Here is a 24744-nt window from a genome sequence, read left to right as displayed (position 1 = left end):
GCTGCGGGTGGGTGTTGCTATGGTGACCAGTGAGCTGAGATAAGGTGGGGCTTTACCTAGCAAATACTTATAGATGGTTTGGAGCCAATGGGTTTGGCGACGGATATGTAGTGAGGGCCAGCCAATGAGAGCATACAGGTCGCAGTGGTGGGTAGTATATGGGGCTTTGGTGATAAAACGGATGGCGCTGTGGTAGACTACATCCAGTTTGCTGAGTAGAGTGTTGGGGGCTATTTTGTAAATGACATCACCGAAGTCAAGGATCGGTAGGATAGTCAGTTTTCCGAGGGTATGTTTGGCAGCATGAGTGAAGGTGGCTTTGTTGTGAAATAGGGAGCTGATTCTAGATTTAATTTTGGATTGGAGAGTCTGGAAGGAGAGTCTGGAAGGAGAGGTTACAGTCTAACCAGATACCTAGGTATTTGTAGTTGTCCACATATTCTAGGTCAGAACCGTCCAGAGTAATGATGCTAGTCAGGCGGGAGGGTGCGGGCAGCAATCGGTTGAAGAGCATGCACTTAGTTTTAGTAGCATTTAAAAGCAGTTGGAGGCCACTGAAGGACTGTTGTATGGCATTGAAGCTCGTTTGGAGGTTACTTAACACAGTGTCCAAAGAAGGGCCAGATGTATACAGAATGGTGTCGTCTGCGTAGAGGTGGATCAGAGAATCACCAGCAACAAGAGTGACATCATTGATATATACAGAGAAAAGAGTCAGCCAGAGAATTGAACCCTGTGGCACCCCCATAGAGACTGCCAGATGTCCAGACAACAGGCCCTCAAATTTGACACACTGAACTCTGTCTGAGAAGTAGTTGGTGAACCAGGTGAGGCAGTCATTTGAGAAGCCAAGGCTATTGAGTCTGCCGATAAGAATGTGATTGACAGAGTCGAAAGCCTTGGCCAGGTCGATGAAGACTGCTGCACAGTACTGTCTTTTATCGATGGCGGTTATGATATAATTTAGGACCTTAAGCGTGGCTGAGGTGCACCCATTACCAGCTCGAAAACCAGATTGCTGTAACGCCCTGACCTTAGAGAGACGTTTTATTTCTCTATTTGGTTAGGTCAGGGTGTGATGTGGGGTGGGCATTCTATGTTTTGTTTTCTATGTTTCTTTGTTTCTATGTTCTGGCCGGGTATGGTTCTCAATCAGGGACAGCTGTCTATCGTTGTCTCTGATTGGGAATCATACTTAAGTAGCCCTTTTTCCCTCCTTTGATTGTGAGTAGTTTACTTTTGTTAGTGGCACTATAGCCCTGTAAGATTCACGGTTGTGTCTTCGTTTGTTGTTTTGTTGGCGACATTTTAAATAAAAGGAAAATGTACGCTAACCATGCTGCACTTTGGTCTACTTCTTTTGACGGCCGTAACAGAACTACCCACCACCAAAGGACCAAGCAGCCTGGCCAGGAGGAGCAGGGATCCTGGGCCCGGGAGAAGAGAGAATGAAGGACATCTTGGACATGGGAGGAGGTTATGGCAGGGGACAAGACCCTGCCATGGAAACAGGCTGAAGTAGCGAGGGAGGAACCACTTCGCTACCAGGAGTCACGGCAACGGAGCAGGCACGAGAGGCAGCCCCAAAAAATGTTTGGGAGGGGGCAGACGAGGAGATTAGCTGAGTCAGGTTGGAGACTTGAGCCAACTCCTCGTGCTTACCGTGGGGAGAAGCGTGGTACTGGTCAGGCACTGTGTTATGCGGTGGAGCGCACGGGGACTCCAGTGCGCGTTCACAGGACAGTGCGCTACATCCCAGCTCCCCGCATCTGCCGGGCTAGGGTGAGCATCCAGCCAGGGCTGATGGTGCCGGCTCAGCGCGCCTGGTCTCCAGTGTGTCTCTTCGGCCCAGGATATCCTGCGCCGGCTCTGCGCACTGTGTCTCCGGAGCGTCTGCACAGCCCAGTGCGTCCTGAGCCAGCACCCTGCATTTGCAGGGCAAAGATAACCACCCAGCAAGGACGGGTTGTGCAGGCTCTATGCTCGAGACCGCCAGTGCGCCTCCACGGCCCAGTGTATCCGGTGCCTCCGCCAAGAACTAAGCCTCCAGTATGTCTCCCCAGCCTGGTGAGTCCTGTGCCTGCTCCCAGAACCAGGCCTCCTGGAGTGAGGAGACGTATGGGCAGCCTGGTGCGTGGAGCTGCCACAGGGCTCACCAGGCTGCCCATACGTCTCCTCACTCCAGTGATGATCCATGGCAAGAAGCCTCCAGTGATGATCCATGGCACGAAGCCTCCAGTGATGATCCATGGCACGAAGCCTCCAGTGATGATCCATGGCACAAAGCCTCCAGTGATGATCCATGGCACGAAGCCTCCAGTGAGGAGTCATGGCACAAAGCCTCCAATGACGGCCTCCAGTCCGGGGCCTCCGAGAGACGGTCTCCAGTCCGGAGCCTCCAGTGACGGCCTCCAGTCCGGGGCCCACAACGAGTGTGCCCAGTCCGGGGCCCACAATGAGGGTGCCCAGTCCGGGGCCCGCAGCGAGGATCCCCAGTCCGGGGCCCGCAACAAGGGTCCCCAGTCCGGGGCCCGAAGAGAGGGTCCCCAGTTCGGGGTCGGCGGCGAGGGTCCCCACACCAGAGGCGCCACCAAAGCGGGGTGAGCCAGAGGCTCCCCTATAGGTTCAGGTTTTGCGGCCAGAGTCCGCACCTTTGGGGGGAAGGGGTACTGTCACGCCCTGACCTTAGAGAGACATTTTATGTACACTCACCACGCTGCACTTTGGTCCACTTCTTTCGACGGCCGTGACAATTGCATAGTGGAGAAGGTACGGTGGGATTCAAAATGGTCGGTGATCTGTTTATTAACTTGGCTTTCGAAGATTTTAGAAAGGCAGGGCAGGATGGATATAGGTCTATAGCAGTTTTGGTCAAGAGTGTATCCCCCTTTGAAGAGGGGGATGATTGAGGCAGCTTTACAATCTTTGGGGATCTCAAACGATATGAAAGAGAGGTTGAATAGGCTAGTAATAGGGCTTGCAACAATTTTGGCTGATAATTTTAGAAAGAGAGGGTCCAGATTGTCTAGCCTAGCTGATTTGTAGGGATCCAGATTTTGCAGTTCTTTCAGAACATCAGCTCTCTGGTTTTGGGTGAAGGAGAAGCGCAAGGGGGAGCAAGTTGCTGCAGGGGGAGCTGAGATGTTGGCCAGGGTAGGGGTAGCCAGGTGGAAAGCATGGCCAGCCGTGGAAAACTGCTTATTGAAATGATCGATTATCGTAGATTTAGCAGTGTTTCCTATCCTCACTGCAGTGCGCAGCTGGGAGGAGGTGCTCTTATTCTCCATGGACTTTACAATGTTCCAAAACTTTTTGGAGTTAGTGCTACAGAAAGCAATTTTCTGTTTGAAAAAGCTAGCCTCAGCTTTCCTAACTAACTGAGTATATTGGTTCCTGACTTCCCTGAAAAGTTGCATATCCCGGATGTTTTTGTGCTGGTCAAGGGCAGTCAAGTCTGGGGTGAACCAAGGGCTATCTATATCTGTTGTTAGTTCTCTATTTTTTGAAAGGGGCATGCTTATTTAAGATGGAGAGGAAAGCACTTTTGAAGAGCAACCAGGCAACCTCTACTGACAGGATGAGGTCAATATCCTTCTAGGATACCCGGGCCAGGTTGATTAGAAAGGCCTGCCCGCTTAAGTGTTTTAGGGAGTGTTTGACAGTGATGAGGGGTGGTCATTTGACCACGGATCCAGTACGCACACAGGCAATGAGGCAGTGATTGCTGAGATCCTGGTTGAAGACAGCAGTGGTGTATTTAGAGGGCAGGTTGGTCAGGATGATAACGGCCGGGGTGTTAAGCATGTCCCAGTTTAGGTTACCTAACAGTACGAATTCTGAAGATAGATGGGGGGCGATCAATTCACATATGGGGCCGAGGGGGGTCTATAACAAGCAGCAACGGTGAGAGACTTGTTTCTGGGAAGGTGGATTTTTACAAGTAGAAGCTCGAATTGTTTGGGCACAGACCTGGATACTATGACAGAACTTTGGTAGTTATATCTTGTCGGAAAATGTTATAGTTAGGGATGAACATTTCAGGACTTTTGGTGGCCTTCTTAAGCCAGCATTCAGACACGGCTAGAACATCCGGGTTGGCACAGTGTGCTAAAGCAGTGAATAAAACAAACTTAGGGAGGAGGCTTCTAATGTTAACATGCATGAAACCAATGCATTTACAGTTATATAAGTCAACAAATGAGAGCGCCTGGGGAATGGCATATTAAGGCATATTGAGCAGGGCTGGAGGCTCTACAGTGAAACAAAGGGTCCTGGCCAATTGGCAGAAGAGGTATTGAAGCCCAGGAATTATCTGATGGATACCAACTGCAACTCACCATGTCCTGGACTGAATTATAACTAGCCCTGTCGTCTCTTCTCCTCAGCCCCAAACAGGCTTTGCCAGTAAATGGAGGATTTGAATAAATAACACCCGACATTTCGACCTATTGGCCTGCTTAGCCTTCTTTCCCCAAAACTCCATTTACTGACATTAAAATATTATCTTTTGCATTGAAAGCTACTTAAGTTAGTTAATGTTGGCTTTACATGCTTAATAAGCAGTTATTCCTAGAACCTGTACACTATTCCCCAATGCACATTGGTGTCAATGTCCTGAACTGTAGGTTCTGATGGACTGTGCAGAGATAACAAACAGAATTGGGTATGTGGTTTGTGTATTAATTTTCTATTGGGGGGCAGAGGTCATCCCAGGTTCAACCTAGGCAGGTTACAACCTAAATTAATTAGTTCTGCCTGCTGAAACAGAATAAATAGTTTTTACTGGAAGCCAAGGGAGGATAGAGGAATAACCCATATGTCTCAGAGAGAGAGAGCTGTAGCCCCTGATGCCTGACTGAGGAGTGGGGCGTGTGCAGCTGCTGCCCCAGGCCCAAAGACATCCAGGCAGCTAGGCAGCACTGCAACAGCCAGGGCCAGGGAAACCCAGCCCAGCCCAGCAGCAGGCTTCCCCCAGTATCATAAAGATATTAGTGAGAGTGACACAGTGCTCCTGCCAACCCCAGTGCTGCAGAAGCAGAACCATGCTGCCCGGCCGTCCGCCTGCCTATGTCCAGAGCCTGAGTGCTGCAATGAGACAAGGGCAATGCAGCCTCCTGCGCCAGCTCCTCACAAGCCCACTCCCTCACTCTGACAGACAAGCATCTGCCACCTGGCCAGCCGGCCGCACTGGTCATCCCCCATCCAGCCTACGTCACCATAGAGGACATCAGGCTGCACTCTCTATAAATCAAATGTAAGAGCTCTCATGGGAATCAACGGCTAACAATATCCAGGTTGTTATGGCATGGCCCAAGTAGTACTGGATGGTCTTAATGTACAGTTAATTTCAACGTCTTTATATCAATTTCAATAAATGTGTGTTTATATTTTGGAAAGCTATACCAACTTATCTTTCTGACAAGTTGACAAACACAACATTATGGGAAAATATGATGTAATTGATTTACAAAAAATATATACTTATTACAAAACAGTGTCCCTTTAAGAATTGAGTAAAATAATATACCTCAGTGGGAATAAGCTCCATGTTTGCATACAAATGAACCATGCCTATCAACATTCAAGATGCCTCAAGTGCCAACATTCAAGTGCCTATCAACACATCTTGAAGTCCCACCAAAGAACAAATAGGGTGATAACATTTTACTACATGAACATGTTGTGAGGCCAGTTTAAGTATGTAGGCCCTATAATATATATAGCTGATCTATACTATATTTTGAGGTGCAATAGCACACTTCAACAAAAGGATTTACAATTACCCTCCAGACTGTGTTGAACTCCACCATTTATAGCCTTGCGGTGACAAACAATCTTATTATGAGATTTATCTTCACCCCAACTGGGCTTGAGGATCAACATGCTTCTTCTCCTTCTCCTGCGCTTCCCAACTGAAATAATAACCCGTCGATTATGGTTAAAACGTGGTGTCAGTCCCGATATGATTGAAAAAAGAGCCCTGTCGCGGCATAATGGAAACTCCCGACTCCGGTTCGGGAATACATAAAGGCAAGGAGTGAAAGAGATTTCGATCAGGGCTCTCTGGCTTGAATTAATCACTCACTGTTTAATGGATCTTTGAGGCTTGTGCTTGACGCAGTGAGGAGCTGCATTTCTTGTATTCCGAGACCAACAGAACCCTGGATTTTTCATCAGAAACCTGCTGCCTCCTTGAAAATGTCTTGGGGTTCATGGTGACATAGGGTTCCAGTTTTTGATCGGGAAAGGCTAGAGGGATTCTGCTCCGCTGTTGTAAGCCGGTAAGAGCTTAAATGTTTCTGGTTAGTGGAGGAATGCTATACTCTAATACGCTTCAATGCCGCAGTTAACACAATACGACCATATTCTACAACATATTCAATGTCCACGTTTTAGTCGTGTCTTAAAATATCGGCACAGTACATTGAAAGTCAACGATGTAAAAGTGATTGCATTTTATTAGCAAGAATAGTTTTCACACATGAGCCATATTCCAATGGCTATGTGTGTTGGCAACACATTGTAGCATATCACTTATCCTTGAGTTAACTGTAGAAAATGTAGAACTGGTTTGAAGTTGCATATGCATGCATAAAACTTAAACAAATGTTGCACATGCCTTTATGGTGACATGCATAGTTTAAGTTGTTTGGAATGTGTTTATTTTATCAGTGAACGATCAAATCTAGGCATTTAAACTGTAGCACGTTAAAAATAATATTCACGTAGAGTGGTTTCTAAGTTATTGGATATAGCTAGGTTTATAATAATCTGTCCCATATAGAGAAATACACAACCATGTAGACTAAATAGAAAATCAGCGTTGCCATCCCCCAAACATCTTGATCTTATCCAATTTCATGTTCATTGTATGTAATATGCAATTGTAATGCAAAAGTAAAAGGGACGCCAAAATTGAAGTAGCCACTATTGCCTGAAATGCATTTCAGCACCATGGACAGCGAACGGACCCTCTTTACCGCTAGAGTTCGCCTTGAACCATATAATATATTTCTCTCATGGCTTCGCTTCATGGGTTTTCTGAGAATTATATGACAACTGTGTTACTTTCCTATTGAATTAAATTATGAAAAATTTGCTTAATGTACACTAGTGCGCAGATCCTTGCTGACGTCAAGGCGACACCTTATCGGATAATTTCTCAGAGGTTTTAAACGTTCAGAATTTGAGTTTGCATGCAGAATGGTAGGTTACAGAATAAGCAACATACTGTATTACATCCAGAGTACAGCCCGATGTGCTAGGCGCGCCAAGTCCGTGAGGACACGAGGAACTGACCCAGTCAACAGGGCTAATCTGTACCGGTGAGTCTACATGACATACCCTACAGTACGCAGAAATACTTAGCCTACTGTAACATATTGCTGCACCATGTGCAGTTAAATATCGCAGGTATAATTAATCGGTGACTATGTAGACTCCAGGTTGCATGCCTCTGAAAATCTCTGCAAATCTTCTTATTTTTTTGACCAATATGCAAATATTGTATATTGTATTATTTTTGTGGATCAACTGCACCACTTTGATGAATGTGTGACATTGATAATGAAATTCTAAATTGATTCACGATATTGAGTAGGCCTTATTTGCATGAGGGCTGAGAAAGTGGTGGTTCGCTTACAAAGGTTGCCATGACAAGAGCCTAATGCTCAGCTGATACTCAGCCAAACATATTACGACAACAGCTTGAGCTGTTGTGTATAGTGGAGCATAAACCCTCGGCTTACACAGTTGACAAGTAAAATAAAAGGTATACTCATCTATTACGCGCGCACATGGCACTTGGCACAAGTGCTATATCAATATGTTGAACGAAACATGTATGCATAAAGACAGTAGGCTACGAAGACAATAATTCAAACAAATCTATGTTTTTATTTCTTCCTCTTGTTTACCCCTCATTTTCATGACACCATTTACTTTCCACGTCTTTGTAAATAGTGGTGGGATGAGCAACCTAACTTGATATTTGCAGCTAAACCGGGAGAGTTTTGACGATTTTAAAACATCCTCACACAGTTTCATAGCTGCTGTCGCTGGAGCTTTACCTCACATTAGCATCCCGCATCTCCCTTTTCCTGTCCCTGTCTTTCTTATCTTGATTATGCAGCTTGAAGATTGAGTCAGCTATTTTGTATGCACGTTGCCTTAGCTTGGTTATTTGTGGAAGAGAGTTAGATCGTGCTGCGGATACTGAAAAGAAGTACAGCTTCTCATGACGGTAAGGAGTGGAGGAGACGGAGCTGTCCTGTTCGATATTGCCATTGGAAAAAGACACACAGTACCTTCAAAAAGTATTCACACCCCTTGACGTTTTCCACATTTAGTTGTGTTATAGACTGTATTAAAAATGTATTACATTTTGATTTTGTGTCACAGGTCTAGAGATAATAACCCATAATGTCAAAGTGGAATTAGGCTTTTGAAATGTTTACAAAGTAATAAAAATGAAAAGCTTGAGTCAATAAGTATTCAACCCCTTAGTTATGGAGTGGCTAGATAGGTTCAGAAGTAAACATTTGCTTAACAAGTCACATAATGAGTTGCATGGACTCACTCTGTGTGCAATAATAGTGTTTAACATGATTTTGTACCCCACACATACAATTATCTGTCAGGTCCCTGAATCTGTGTTTGTGAATTTCAAACACAGATACAGCCACAACTACCAGGGAGGTTTTCCAATGCCTCACAAAGAAGGCACCTATTGGTAGAAAAAAAGCAGACATTGAATATCCCTTTGATCATGATGAAATTATTAATTACATGTTGGATGGTGTATCAATACACCCAGTCACTACAAAGATACAGGCGTCCTTCTTAACTCCGTTGCCGGAGAGGAAGGAAACCGCTCAGGGAATTCACCATGAGGACAAAAACAGTTGCAGAGTTTAATGGCTGTGATAGGACAAAACTGAGGATGGATCAACAACAATGTAGTTAGTTAACAACACTAACATAAATGACAGATTTAAAAGAAGGAAGCCTGTACAGAATAAAATACTCCATAACATGCATTGTGTTTGCAACAAGGCACTCAAGTAAAACTGCAACAAAATGTGGCAAATAAATAAATGTTTTGTCCTGAATACAAAGCGTTATAACACAATAAATTCACTGAGTACCACTCTTCATATTTTTAAGCATGGTGGTGGCTGCATCATGTTATGGGTATGCTTGTGATTGCCAAGGACTAAGGAGTTTTTTAGGATAAAAATAAACAGAATACAGCTACAAGCACAGGCAAAATCCTAGAGGAAAATCTGGTTCAGTCTGCTTTCCAACAGACACTGTGAGACAAATTTACTTTTCAGCAGGACAATAACCTAAAATACCAGGCCAAATCTACACTGGAGTTGCTTACTAACACAACATCTAATATTCCTGAGTGGCATAGATACAGTTTTGACTTAAATCAACATTAAAATCTATGGCAAGACTTGAAAATGTCTGTCTAGCAATGATCAACATTCAACTTGACAGAGCTTGAAGAATTGTACAAATAATTCTGGGCAAATATCTTACAATCCAGGTGTGAAACGCACTTAGAGACTTACCCCAAAATACTTACAGCTGTAATCGCCGCCAAAGGTGCTTCTACAAAGTATTGACTTAGGGGTGTGAATACTTATGTATTCAGACTGAAACACAACAAAATGTGAAATAATTTAGGGGGTATGAATACTTTCTGAAGCCAATGTAAGTAGTGATGCTTATGATGATGATGATGATGATGATGATGTGTCTACTGGTGGTGATAGGTTGTCAATTTAGTAAACTCATGCATAACTTTGTGAGGACATAGTACCTTTAATCCGGCATGGTAACTGGTGATTTCCTGGACAAGGCAACAAAGCATTATTCTCTTGTTGAAAAAAAAGTGATATAAAGTACTACATAATAAGGAATCATACTGAAGATAAAAGAAAGCATCACTGTCTTGTAGAAGGCATCTATGCTTTGTTTCAGAATTGATTGCAGTAGATGCGCTGCATGTTGTAGAGAAGTTACCTAAGCATGACATACTGGCGTGCTCAAACCCAGATGCTCTGGGTATATGGTTAACAATGTGTAAAGTGTAATCAAAGAGACCAGTCATGCTTTGTAGACAGAGCAAAGAAACATATGGTAGAACAGCATGCCAAAATCTGCAGTTACAATACCACAATACTGTAGCGGCCCCAGCATCAGTACGACATCAGTATCCTCCTCAATAGGGCATCTTATTGGAATGTCTCAAGCCTCTACACGCTCTACGCAGACGCAAGATTCAGTATTGCAATGCCGTTTTTCATCACAAAAGGGGAAGCTCCTTGTAATACCTGAAAATTGAGAGTGAGACATGCCTTATTTGACATGGAGAGGTGGGAAGCTAAAAGGGCTAGCTTGTTATGTTTTTAGCCAGGCTAAAGTCAGCTAGCTAACTACTACTAGCAAGGGAAGGTGACTTGCTTTCACAAAATGAAAAGACAAAAATAAAAAAACTTTGCTTATCGCTCCCCTGTGAATGTGAGTGGGAATGGTAAGGATTTCATGTTACCAAAAGGTTTTCGCTACTCCAAATATCTCACTCCGCCCACGTGTATGCACGTAGACCAACGGAGTGAAGCTTGTAGTAATCTTTAGGTGTTGGATTGGCAGCTGAGAGGTCATGGAGTCCCATTTGGTCTAACCCAGAAGTGAGTTGGTGCTGCTGTGAGAGCATCAGTACTGGGCCTTGGCCTGAGGGACCATCACGCAGAGAAGCATAGGACCTGCAGCGATCACAGACGCAATACAACACCAACAATCTTGTCATGAGGTTAAGACCTGTTGGTATTATAGTTTATAGTACTGATGACTTTGAGTCCAGTTATGGCTACAATACGATGTCATGAATAGCTGTTTGCATTGAGTGTTGACTAGTATGTGGACAAACCAAGAGATTTTGAGTGAGACCAGCATAACCCAAGTCAGCTTCATCACCAAGAGGTGTCTTGGTAAATTATGCAGTAACACCAGCTGGAATCTATAACAATCAGATTTGTTTTTTCCATATTAATGCAGTGGACATAATACGTTATGTGCTTTACTTTGCATATTTCATCTCACCTCATACGGATGAGAAATAGGATTAGGCCTGCTATGGAAAAAAATAATCTGAGATGCTATCATGTCAAACATGTTACAAGGCAGGATTATGAGAAAAGTTGGTGTAATTGTGAAATAATCACCTTTTAAATTCAGACAAGATAATTAAATGGCACATGTGAGGGAAGTGTCTGTGGTGCTAATAGGATATCAGCTTGAAGTAGCACATGTGCTGCAATTCCTCCCTCTCCTTTGGGATAACAAGCATCCCACTGGGCACACTATGACATTTCAACGTGGGTAATTGGGTCATATTTGGCTGAGACGTTGATCAATGAAATTACAACCTATATTCACCCATTCAAAAAGACAGCCAAAAGTTAGTTGAATGTCCAATGTGGTATTGCTATTCTTTCAACCATCTAAAAGCCCAACCAAATTCAAATGGAACACAATGTCGGGTGTGTGGTTTAGTTGTCACCCAAATGTCTATCCCTGTGCTTTCAACCATTATTTAAACCAATCATTACATTTGAAATCAACCAGAGCTTGAAACCCTAGGCCTATTGTATTGTCTATTTCTGGTTGAATTCTGGGTTGAAATTAAACAATTGCTGTTGATGACTTTGCAAATGCTATATAGGTCTAAATAGCAACATTGATGATATACTGTAAGTGATAAAGTATGGTCACATTTAATTTTCTCTGTTAAAACCTACCCTTATGGAATGACATTGAATCTATTTAGTTTTAGATGTTAGAGCTCCCAACAATTATTCTCAAAATAGCACATTGGCAATGGTCAGTGACACATATCTTAGCTAAACAGGGCTGGGCTTGGTTAACAACCTGGATGGGAGACCAAAGAGTCGCTGTTGATATATAAATTCTCTTTTAGGGCTTATTTTTTCTAATAGTGGATATAATGCTGACGATCTGACGTTGTTTTAAAGGTGAACATGACATATATAAACATTGATCAAATATATTTAAATGTTTGTCTATGCTGAAATGCTGGTTACCATGATGACATAACAGCCCTCAAAACAAGTTTCACCCTCAAAACAACAGCTTTGATGACTTTTTCAAATCCAATGTGTTTTCCATGTCACAATTCGTTGACAAATTCCGTCGAAACAACGTTGATTCAACCAGTTTGTGCCCAGTGGGATGTGCCTTTGATAAATGTCTTTCATTATCATACGCAGACTGTAATCTGTTTGTTTGAAATGGATGGAAATGATTGGTGAATGAAATTGTAAATGTTGACAGTGTTTGAAACCCCTCCATTATAGTCAACATCACACCCTGCCTCTTGTCATTTAAAGACAATGAACACTGTGACACAGGCATTGTACCACACTGTGGTGGCATATGCTAGACTGAGCCACAGTTCTGTAGTCAAACTACATCCGTTTAAATTAAAGGTGAGATTCCAGTTTGCAAATCCCAACTGAAGAAACTGCTTAGTTCTATACTATGAAACACACGTTCAACATTTCATTGAAACATGAAGGTTCTATAAATGCCTCTGATTTGAAGGACATGTTTGTCATATAGGCATTGTCTGAATTGTATCTCGGGACAATTGAAATCCAAATAAAGTCTATTGAAACAATATGACTGAAGGTTGAGGACTTTCTGTATCTAATGGAGCCTGGAAGTTGCAGATAAGCTGGAAATACAAAGCTGATGTCCTAAAGCTGGATGGTTGCCCTTGGGTCCTGTTGTATTTCAGTCCTGCAAAACAAAGATGGCACAATTGCAGAGATAGTATCTTTTAGAAAGCATACAAAATGGCATTCGCAAACTTCCCCTTGAAAAGGCCAGCTTGTTTGACTCATTAACTGTGTATGGCGTTTACTGAGCAGTGACCTGGACCCGTCTCAAGAAGAAATGTGTTGGCGTTTACTTAGGAGACTTTATTGAAGGTGGCAGAGATGGCCATTTAGATCCCTGATACATCTAGAAACTAATGGGATGCAAAACAAATTTTGCTTCCAGTGTCAGTTTCAGAGTGTTGTTGGGTTTACGAATAAAGTGCTGTCTCCAGTTCACAAAGGTATAATTTCCTCAAGATCACTGTTGTTTAAAAGCAGTCGAGCCCCTGATCATGCCGTACCACCCTGCTGAAGAAGAGTGTCCATGTGAAAAGAAGACAGATAAATTATAATAGGAGTCTAATTGTTGAGAAGATTTCCTTCGCAGGGGTTGGCTCGGGGGGGGGGGGGGGTCATTTTAATCAGTCACAACTCATATACGAGTGCACAAAGATGAAAATCGTTCTGGTGTGCCAGGCAGCCTCATGCTGACTGCTTTATGACGGAAGAAATCCTTTAGAAAACAAGCATCACACAAGTGGCACGGCAGCGAGGCATATTGAACGTCCCCCCCGTCCCCCGTCCCCCTCTCCCTTGCCATCTTCTCTGCAAGTAATTACAGGGCAGGGCTACAAAATACCACGGGGGCTGTATACCTGCAGGCTGAAGCACCGCATGGGTTGATGAATATCCTGTGCATGAGAACCCATTAAAACTGGCGATACATAACGGGTTTGTCAATGTGCTCACTTCAGAGGCTTTCTTATTGATCTGGCTTTTTTGAGTGAGTGTACGAGAAAAAGTATTTCCTTCCTTCACTGAATGACATACTCTTGGATGACGGAATGTGCATATGAGGCCCACTGCAGAAATTCAGGGTGAAAAGGTCAACCTCATCATACAGAGGAAAGATAAAGCAATGTATGTACATGCCAAGAAACTGTCAGAAATAGTAACAATATTAGCAGATGTATTATTTTAAAAACATATTCAATCAGGCATAACAACACCACATAATCTTTTTTGTTTACTTGTTTTAAAAACCTGTCAAAAACATTTTTCTTCAATACATTATACAGTAGTCCTATGCATACATTTACAAATGACATGAACATTGCCGTTTTGAAACAGCACACTGTCTGTGAAGTCTCTTTCCGAAAACATTGTTTGTGTCAATGCGTAAGGCATATCAGATGATAGGAAAAGCTAAAGAAGTTGAAGCCAAATATATTGATGTTGTCCATGTTGTTTAGTTGTATAGCAAAATATGTGTTCCACTAGGTATGATGCTCGAGTCTATCATTCACCCTTAAGTGAAGGTGGGACCAACACGCACGCACACACGCACACACACACACACACACACACATACACACACACACACACACACACACACACACACACACACACACACACACACACACACACACACACACACACACACACACACACACACACCACCAACATCCTGTTCCATGAAAAGACCTCAGGAGTAAGACCCACAAAGTCCAAATGATTCTGGTTCCTCTGTAGCTAGGAAATACATTTTTTCACATAGAAATGTGTGTTATAGATCTGTAATTCTCATTGAAAGCAAGTCTAAGAAGCGATATCTGTTCTGTGTGCGTTATTTCGTTTTTGGGTCTTTTACTTTAGATTTTGTACACAAGCTTCGAAAAGCTGAAAATGTTATATTTGGTTATGGAAAAGATATTTCACAACGGTTTAGATGGTACAATGATTCTCTATACTATACTTGCTTGTTTTGTCACATAAACTGAAATTAAGCGAATTTTAGCAACCATAAAAAAGGTGAACCATCAGTAAGTCTTAAAAAAAAAATACATTTAGAAATGCAGTGAATTTGCTATGTCTTACTTCAGGAAAATATATCTGTAATGACTGAAGTCTAACATCTCCCCTTTAGATGAGATTGGATTCATGATAGTTTGATAATTACAGGAAATGCATGTATGGTATGAGGTGTGCGAATCAGAACTGTAAATATATGATTTAATATAGTCTATTGTCTTTACAAATCAGCAGTCTCTCAGCAAGATCATGTAATAGATCATTAAGATAAACACTTGCCTACCTAGATGGAGTTTCCATACAGAGTTCCATCACAGTGTAGGTGGGTGAATCACTTTGCAGTAATGGCTGAGGTTCCGGCAGAGAGGTGAGTGTACACTGCCAAACCCTGTGCTGCATGTTTTAACAGTAGCTGCTTCAAGCCGTGGAAGTGCCAAACCCTCCTCACCATAATCAATACTTATCTCTCTCTCTTTGAATGTCAAGTGATCACATTGCCTCAAATCTGCCCCTGTGCATGCTAATGCTGTGGATAGATGCTTGTCTTTGCCTGAAAGAGATTCTATGATGGATCAGATTGACAGTGCTTTCAATTTTTAAGTGAATTATTAAGAGATGAAATGCAATGTGAAATCCATGCAATAGTATATGTCTGTGGTGCTTAGTATGGATCTATATGTGTGGGCTTTTGATGATACACACCCTGTAAAGCAATTGGTATCTGTTTTTTATGATGCAGAGCATTACTCCCATTGGTATGTACAGCCAAACAGCGGAGACAACAGGTATGTTTTAAAAAGTGAAGTCAATGGAACAAGTGTGATTTGATGGAGACAGCCTCACTGCCATCTGCAATGAAATACTTCCTGCCTCTGGAATGGATTGTCTAATACTGTAACGGCTCTCGTTTGTAGAATGAAGAGTGGACCAAGGCGCAGAGTGGTAGGCGTACATCGTCTTTTTTATTGCCGACACCAAAACAAAATAACAAAGACAAATAAACGAAAGCGAACAGTTCTGTCAGGCACAGACACGAACCAGAAAACAAGATCCCACAAAACCCAAAAGGAAAATGACAACTTATCAACCAATCAGAGACAACGATAGACAGCTGCCTCTGATTGGGAAACACACACGGCCAAAAACAAAGAAATAGAAAACATAGACTTTCCCGCCCGAGTCACACCCTGACCTAACCAAACATAGAGAATAATAAGGAACTCTAAGGTCAGGGCGTGACAAATGCCCTGCTTATCTAATTAATAACGTGCTTGTCTGCTAAACAGACAAGGAAAAGTTGACAAAACATTAACGTTACACACTGTAATTCTGTCTATTCTACTGTGGGAATTCAAGAGAGCAAAGGAGAAACCGAATTGAAAGGAACTCATTGCCTTAGAGAAAAGTCCAAATTGGCGCTGCCGCCGCCGTAGCACAGCAGCAGACAGACACGCTAATGTTTTCCCCCTTTTGATATCATGTAGCTGCATTCCCACCCATATGTAAGGCTCATTTACACACGTCGAGCCTGGCTTGTTTATCAGTACAAATTATACTTCCGCCCCATCTGACAAATCACAACGGGTTATTCTTTCAACCTCCGTTTTGCATCTTTGCATGGCCATCACTGATGGGTAATCTGGCGCCTGTGGCTACGAAGAAAACACTCTCCCTTTGATTTTAGAAGATTTCTTATCTCGCCCGTCGTCAGGGAATGAAAGGTAATACTTTACCCATAAGGGATCTTAGTCGGAAGATTGACTTAGTTCGTTGCCCTGCACATGCATTAATTACCAACAGAGAAATTCAAGGATAACTCCTGGATTAGGGACATTAAAAGTTAAAAGATGTTGGTTCCTTCGGGACAGTGGTCACGAAACAATGTTCTTTTTCCTTCTTTCATGAAGCTGTGCCATATCAAAGTCTCTGACGTCTTAATATGAATTGTGTGGTTGCTATATTTAAAGAGTTGCAGTTGTTGACCATAGATGGAACACATCCCTTTGTATCATAGTGTTTTATTATCAGTAAAGCATTTAACTGGATTAGTGTGATGCGTTTTCCTAATGAAGAGTAATGCTACACAGGTGGCTGTTGGTGATGAACCATTTCATCCAATGGCAAATGCTTGATTCCTCCGATAGGCCACAGTGCGGCTGTCGAGGCAGAGTGCTCTAATCTGGCAAAAAAAGAGAATAAATCATCAACATCTGCTGAGCGAGGGTTAAGCCCATCTGTTCAACTACTGGGAGCCCTCTGGTGTCGAAGGTCTAAGTGGTTTTCCCTCTCTCTTAAAAATGGATCTCCAAACAAAACAAAACTATGATTCATGAATATTCATTTGGAGCACCATCAATAGTGTCTATCCTGGTCCAGTGAGGTGTTTGGATGGGCGTGTGGCTAGATGAGCACCCCTCTGATGGATGAGGTGAGGCAGTGAACAGTGGTGACAGCGCCGCTAGAGCCATGCTATCATCAGTCATAGGTAATGTGAGCAGGTTTCGTGAAGCATGACCTCTATGTTGAGCCTCTATGAGCGACTTTTGACCTCAGACATAGCATCAGTAACCACAGTCTCACACCAGACCAGAGAAGGGGGATGACACTTGACATCAATGCCTACGTCATTTGAAGAAAGGTGATTGATAGCTTACAAAGCCATGGACAGGGAGCTACGTTTCATGTGCAATATCCATGTTCTCAATTCAGCCCCATTTTTAGGGGCACCATTTAGGACCTAAAGTCCCTTTTTAAGGCAGTGAGATAATCAAGCAAGATGTATTTTAAATTCTATTGACTGCAGACAGATAAACAGCTGTAGCTTTAATGTGTCTCTCAATTTTTAAGGGTCTCTAAGCACTTCTGTCAAGATGCACCATAAATCAAAATTCTGGCCCGCTGAGGCTTCGCAATTACCTAAGCTCAAGTATCGATTCATAAATAAAGACTTTTAGAGTTTTAAAATCATTCATGCACTGTTCTCCTCCTCCTGCCCCTGCCCACCCAGACCCCCCCCCCCTTTATGTACATTTCTATTTACATTTATTTGTATTATTATCCATGTTTTAATTATATAGCTATATTTTTTTTATTTCAATGCATTGTTAAAGTTTGGCGCTCAAGAATTACATTTGCAACTATATACATGTGACTATTAAACTAATCTAATCTAACCTAAACTCAGGATTTCCATCAGTATTACTGGAGGAATCTAATGGATTGTCAACAAGAGAGTGAAGAGATAGCATTGTTACCATAGAAACGGCCTCTAAACATACTAGCATCTACTTATTAAAATGTGCCAATATTCACACCGTTTGCCGGCCACAGTGTATGATAACAATTATGTTGGAGAGCATGCTTTACTTACTGGCCCTCCCTCTTCCTTATACTGTATTTATGGAAAACATGTCATTACATTATAATGTAGTGGTCTTTCAACTGCTCTTGCCATTGGTAGCGCATATGAAATAAAACATGATTTGCATATTGATTTGTTTGTAGAACAGTAGTGTTGTCATGATTTGCAGTACTGTCAAGTATTGTGTGTGTTGAAACCCTTGAAAAAATGTAAATAAAACTTAACTTTGGAATAAAGTAATCCTTTTTGTCCCAGTATAGGAACAGTTTCTGTTGTCACTATTGATTTGGCTGAGGTCTTTAAGAGCATGTAGACCACAGCCTAGTCATTTCCAAAGAAGTGGTCGCCCAGATGATGATCGATTGCAGAGTAATGAAGGTGGACACAGCATTGCGCTTTCAGGGCAACAACTTCACACAGCAACACCAAATGAATTAAATACATTTAGCTCACTATACGTTGTGTGCCCTGAGCAATGAAGTCGATCCCTTTCCGTGCCAAGTTTGGAGAGTGGCGTTGCACAGAGCCATGCATCATGATTCAGATCAGACTCCAGATTCCTCTCAGCAGTTGCAGTGCCTAGTGAAAGCCTACCCACCCCTTGCACAGTCTTCACATTTTGCTGACGTGAAATGTTACATTAGGAATTACATTTGATTTATTTCCTACCGATGTACACAACCTACTCCACAAGTGAAATAACTGTTATAGAAAATTGTCCAAATGAATACAAATAATAAACATGTATTGATGACTTATATTAGTACTTGGTGAAAATACATTTTGCAGTCATTACAGCTGTGATTCATTTTTGATGAAGATCCTTCCAAACTTGCACAACTCTCAGGGCTACAAATAACCATTGTTTTTGTCAAAATTGCTCAAGCTCAGTACATTTGGTTGGGAATCGTTGATGGACAGCAATATTCAAACCTTGTCTCTGATTTTCAAGTCAGGACTGGGACTGGACCATTCAGGAACACTGAGCACCTCTTTATCATTACAATCTGTTTAGTCGTCCGGTTGTAACTGTACAACTCTATCCCAGGGTTAGGTTTTCAGGAGACTAGGGCGGGTTTTCCTCTTTTAACCTGGGCTTTGTTACTTTCATATTTATTTTGAGTCTGACAAACTTCCCAGCCCCTGCCAGTGACGGGCATACTGTACGTATAACATAATGCTCTGCCACCACAATACTTGGAAATACAGAGTATCAACCACATTGCATTCACTCCACATTCACTCCACATTACTGGCCTCCATGACAATGTCAAAATAATGAATCCACTCCAAATCATCTGTTCTGTTTGCAACAAGGCCATTAAGTAATACTGCAAGACAATTTGGCAAATAAATACATTTTGGGCCTCAATTAAAAACTACAGGTTTGGGACAAACCCAAAACAACACAACACAGAGTGAAATAATTGTGGTGGCAGCATCATGTCAGTGGCAGGACTGGAGTTTTTCAGGATTTAAAGAAATGGGAAAGCAGCAAAGCCAAGGTAAAAAGTTAGAGGAAAACCTGTCTTAGTCTTCCGAAAACATAACCCTGAGATAAATATTCAAAATATCAGCGGGACAATTACCCAAATGTTAACGCCAAGGACACACCAGAATGGCTTTCCAAGAGGTGTTGAGTGTTCCTGAGTGGTCCAGTCTCAGTCCTGACTTAAATTAGATTGAATATTGCTGTCCATCAATGATTCCTAAACAAATTTACTGAGCTTGAGCTATCATGGCAAAAACAATAAACATATGTTTCCCTAAGAGTGCAAAGATGTTAGAATCTCATTCAAAATGATTCACAGCTGTAATGGCTGACAAAGGTGCTTCCTCCAAGGGGCTGTGAAAACATATGCAATCAAGACATCTTCGTCTTTGTGTTATTCATTTTGTAATAAAATAAAAACAAATCTTTCACTTTGAAATTGTGGAGTAGGTTATGTAGATCTTTAGAAAAAAAACATCTAAATGTAATTCCTTTTTAGATTAAATTTGAAGGCACCAAAAGACTGTGAAGAGTGTGCAATCGGTGGGTAGACTTTCACTAGGCACTGTAACTGGTGCATGTTCTGTAGACAGGAGCCACACACATTTCAATATTTACATGATGCAACCACCATGAGCGAAGCCATGCAATGTCACTTAACCAGAGGAAGGAACAACATCTCTATGTATATAACTTATTTTCCTTCCCGCCCATGTGATGCAGGAATAGGCAAACATCTTGGCAGCATGCTAGGTTCTTTGCAAAGATCCCTTTTTTAATGATTATTATTCAGGCCGACAGCTGGCAAGAATAGTGGTGCTTCCACAGCTGCGGCGCATCAATCTGACGGTCCACCTGTTGTCTCCTCACTCGCACGCCCTGCACTGCTCGTTAAACAGTGCTGCCTTTCAGGCCGCATCAGCTCAGCCTGGTGATCACCCACTGTGAGACCAGAGCATTGAGAGAGAGGGAGAGGAGAGGGAGAAAGGAGAGAGAGAGAGGGATCTGAGGTGCCAGATTGCTGAGCCTGTGAGGTGTTATCCCTGAGATAAATGTGGAGATCTGTGTAAATCCTGCATGTCAATTATGCCATCCTACCTTTTTAGCAAGACCACGTGAATCTTTGTGCCGAGCCAGTGTGAGACGGGGAAGAGAAATATAGAAGGATATGTCCATATCAAGGGGACATGGAGATAGATTTCTAAACTATTTTGCCTTGCAAAAATATTAGAATTCACTCGCCAACTCTCAGCTAAGAACTTTTTGGACTTCAAATGATATTCTTAATTAATGTGCACCAGTCTGGTTTTAGGCCTGGACAAAGCACCATTGAAGCAGCTATGCTTGTCTTAGATTCGGTGTTAAATGACTTATTTCATAGGAATGACTATGCTGCCACAGTTATAGACCTATCTAAGGCCTTTGATACTGTCGACCATCCCCTACTCATTCAAAGGTTCTCTGAAATGGGCCTCGATCATGTGTCTTGCAAGTGGTTTGGGAACTATCTGTCAGACAGTACACAATGTGTGCTTTCTGATGGTGTCAAGTTACCTCGATAGTAATAAAGGTGTCCTGCAGGGGTGGATTTTGGGACCTGTCCTCTACCGTATAGAAATATTATTGGTATTTCTGCAAAAACCTGCAATATTCATCTGTATGCAGATGGCACTGTTATGTACGTTATTGCCCCTACTGCTGACCAGGCTATGTTAGACCTGCATTCTGATTTTGTTGCCTGGCAGAAAGACCTTGCTGATTCAAAATTGGCACTTCATGCGGGACAAACTGAATGTATGATGTTTTCTAATCCTCAGAGAAATATTTCAGATGGTCTACACATTTATGCCTATAAATATCGATGCTTTTTGACATTTAAAAACATACGGATGAGCTAGTTAAGAAGCTGCGATTTATAGAAATAGATCACGCCTCTGTCTAAACAGAAGGACGCAGGTTGTACAGGCAACCTTCCTGCCAGCTCTTGATTATGGGGACACCATTTATCAGAAAGCAGCAGGCACTACTCTAAAACCCTTGGATACAGCGTGACAGGTTTAATACTCATCACTGCATCCTTTATCAAAAGGTCAGCTGGACCTCTCTAAATTCCTGTAGATCACTTCATTTCTCCCATTTTGTTTACAAAGCTCTGTGGCACATGCTTCTAAAATACCTCACTTCTCTGTTAAAGTAGAAAAATACGAGGCACCAAACCCGCTCACAGGGTTGGTTAACTCCTGAGGTCCCTCGTGTCTCTACCAACCTAGGAAAATCAGCCTTTAGTTTTAACGCACCATATGTTTGGAAAAATGTGAATCTTCATTACATCTTGAATGCCTGGTGCCAATAGTGTAGTTTAGAACGAGGAATGAATTCACTGTGGTTTGCGAGCATTTTGGTTGATTGGAATAAATGATTGGTGTTGTTGAAATGTAGTGTATCTGTTGTATTTTGTGGCGTCTTCTCCCCCCCCCCTGTTTTATTGAATTATCATGTTGACTTGTGAATTGTTTGTTCTCAGGGCACGATAGAGAATGAGAATGCAAGTTAAAAGTTACATTTATGAAACCAAATCCATTTGGAATCCACATCTGTGTTAGAATCAGCCTTCTTAAATTCAACTGCACCCCCTGCAAGTCTTCGGTTTCCTTATTAGTATTATTGCATGGACTGGACTGAACCTTTACCCTTTGTACCCACTGCCAGTAACTCGATGGCCATGTTGTAGGTTAACAACTGCACACCATAATCACATTCCTGGATCATAATTAACCATGTCTGATTGCATTTTCTAATTTAATTCACTTAAATATGACCAGATTAAAGGATGTTTGATCTTTGAATTAATCATCAACTAGTATTATTTATTTATCCACCAACAGTATCAATTACGTAATGTGAGGTATGCATTCCGTTACTTCTTTCCAGTAATAAGAGTGTGAACACATCCCTAGAAACACAGAAGTAAATAAGGGCATCTAAAGTGGTCTGTGATGCATAAATTAAGTTGGCACATTAATCACACCATAGAAGAAGGCTGAAAATCCAATTCATTATCTTTGATACTTTGATTATCTTTGATAAGATCTGGAGCTGATTATCAACTGTAATCCCTTCTGACCACCATGGAAAGCCACATTACCCACACCCCAAACACAGGAACCTGTTTCATCCTGCAGGGGCAGAAGAAAGAAACCACGGCCGATGCTCGGCTTTGGCCCCTGTTATTTCTGAGATTTAAGGTCAACAACTGTATCCTTATAATACTGTCTAATCTGATGTTCACGGCTAAATGCTTATCCTGGGTATTACGTGCCCATGCCTGTTTACTTTTAATTAGGCCGGTTTTGGGCTTTCGCTTCTCATTACCCTGGCTGTTTAGTGAGCTCCAGCATTATCAGCTGTGCTGAGACATGGTTGGGTCTACCAGGGAGAGATAGCAATGCCTCAGTATTTATAGTATACTGCTGGTCTCAGCTTGCTAAGAGCATATCTGAAGCCTGAAGGCATGCCGAATAGTGAACCGCATGACCAATGGAGGAGCAACCATGGTGGTTAAACATGCAACAGGCTCTGCTCTCCAACTCGTTTCCACATTATCAGGAACCTATAGGCCTTCACCTGCAGTCCCTCTACTGTGAGGAGACATACTGTAGACACACATCGCTTTGAGCACACCTCCCTTTCCACTTCGATGACTCCTCACGTCAACTCCGTGAACCTGTCCAACAGAAATGAGCAAAGGCGCGTCACGTGACACATTCATCTTTTATTTAATCACTGTTAAAGAGGGATGGCGCTGTGCTTTTCCCCACACACAGTGTGAGGTGTGCAGAACGTGGCACTGCTTCTCTTTCATTCAAAATGAAACATGACTGCGTCAGTCTTTTCACTTCGGCAGAAGAATAGTGGGACTTAAAAGCTTTTCATGCGTATTTGTGCGTCATGGTCTCTCCGGGTAGAAGTGGCAAAGTCAGTGGGTTTAAGTGTGTGTGGACTACACTCTTAGAAAAAAATCTAGCAATCAATCAATCAAATGTATTTATAAAGTCCTTTTTACATCAGCCGGTGTCACAAAGTGCTGTACAGAAACCCAGCCTAAAACCCCAAACAGCAAGCAATGCAGGTGTAGAAGCACGGTGGCTAGGAAAAACTCCCTAGAAAGGCAGGAACCTAGGAAGAAACCTAGAGAGGAACCAGGCTCTGAGGGGTGGCCAGTCCTCTTCTGGCTGTGCCGGGTTGAGAAACAAAGGGTTCCAAAAGGGTTCTTCGGCTCTCCCCATAGGATAACCCTTTTTGGTTCCAAGTATAACTCTTTTGTGTTCCATGGAGAACACTCTGTGTGAAATGTTCTACATGGAACTCAAAATAGTTCTAGCCTAAACCAAAAAGGGTTCTTCAAAGGGTTCTCCTATGGGGACAGCCAAAGAACCCTCTTAGGTTCTAGAGAGCATCTTTTTTTCTAAGAGTGTAGGTGAGAGGTCCAGGCTGTGAGCCCTGGGGCTGTAATGGAACTACTACAGTCATGGGGGCTGCTGTCTGTTTCTTTGTTATTTCTCCACCTAGCAGACTGTTTGCGTTCATAACACGCACAACATCCTTGTTTTTGTTTGTCTGGTTGCAGGACACTAGATTTCTATGGTTTGACAATGGTTTGTGTCATTTCATGTCCACCTGTGTTCATTTCATTATGTATTGCCAAGTAAGAGCTTGAAAATATTACTTTGAAAGATATGAACGAATCCAATCCCTTAGATACACAGCCAGAGGGGGTGAAATGTGTTACTCTCACTGCACGTTCACAAACAGAGACATTCATGTCCTTAAAACTGCATGGGGTAGTCCATAGAGATCCTATCTAATTTCTAATTCTGTGGGGTCGTCTTTCTATCTCATATGAGGATGAAAACATGCATTTTTTTTTGTTGGGGGGACAAAGTTGTGCGGCATGATGCACCAACATACATATGTGATTTTCATGATCAGCAGACATTTTTCTTGCGTGCTAAAATGCTAACTTGTCCAAATCTCCTGGGTGTTTATATACTTCCTGAGATGTTTAATTTACTGTCAGACAGCGTCAGAATCTCAGATATTTTTTGGGAATACAGTGTGTTCAGAACAAAGACAATCTATGAAGCGTTTTTTCGTTAGGTGTTAAACAA

General features: G+C 42.3%; 1 protein-coding gene across 1 annotated transcript in view; it reads left to right on the top strand.

The window, feature by feature from the left end:
• The first annotated feature begins 6214 nt into the window (after positions 1-6214).
• LOC139422211 (protein ELFN1-like) overlaps positions 6215-24744 on the top strand; it is an 83327-nt gene continuing 64797 nt past the window's right edge. Inside the window, exon 1 of the mRNA XM_071173378.1 lies at positions 6215-6281. The gene's annotated coding sequence lies outside the window, so the exon portion shown is untranslated. The remainder of the gene's footprint in view (positions 6282-24744) is intronic.

This window comes from Oncorhynchus clarkii, chromosome 12 (genome assembly GCF_045791955.1).
Source record: "Oncorhynchus clarkii lewisi isolate Uvic-CL-2024 chromosome 12, UVic_Ocla_1.0, whole genome shotgun sequence".
Lineage (NCBI taxonomy): Eukaryota > Metazoa > Chordata > Actinopteri > Salmoniformes > Salmonidae > Oncorhynchus > Oncorhynchus clarkii.
This window is presented reverse-complemented; position numbering and strand designations above follow the sequence as displayed.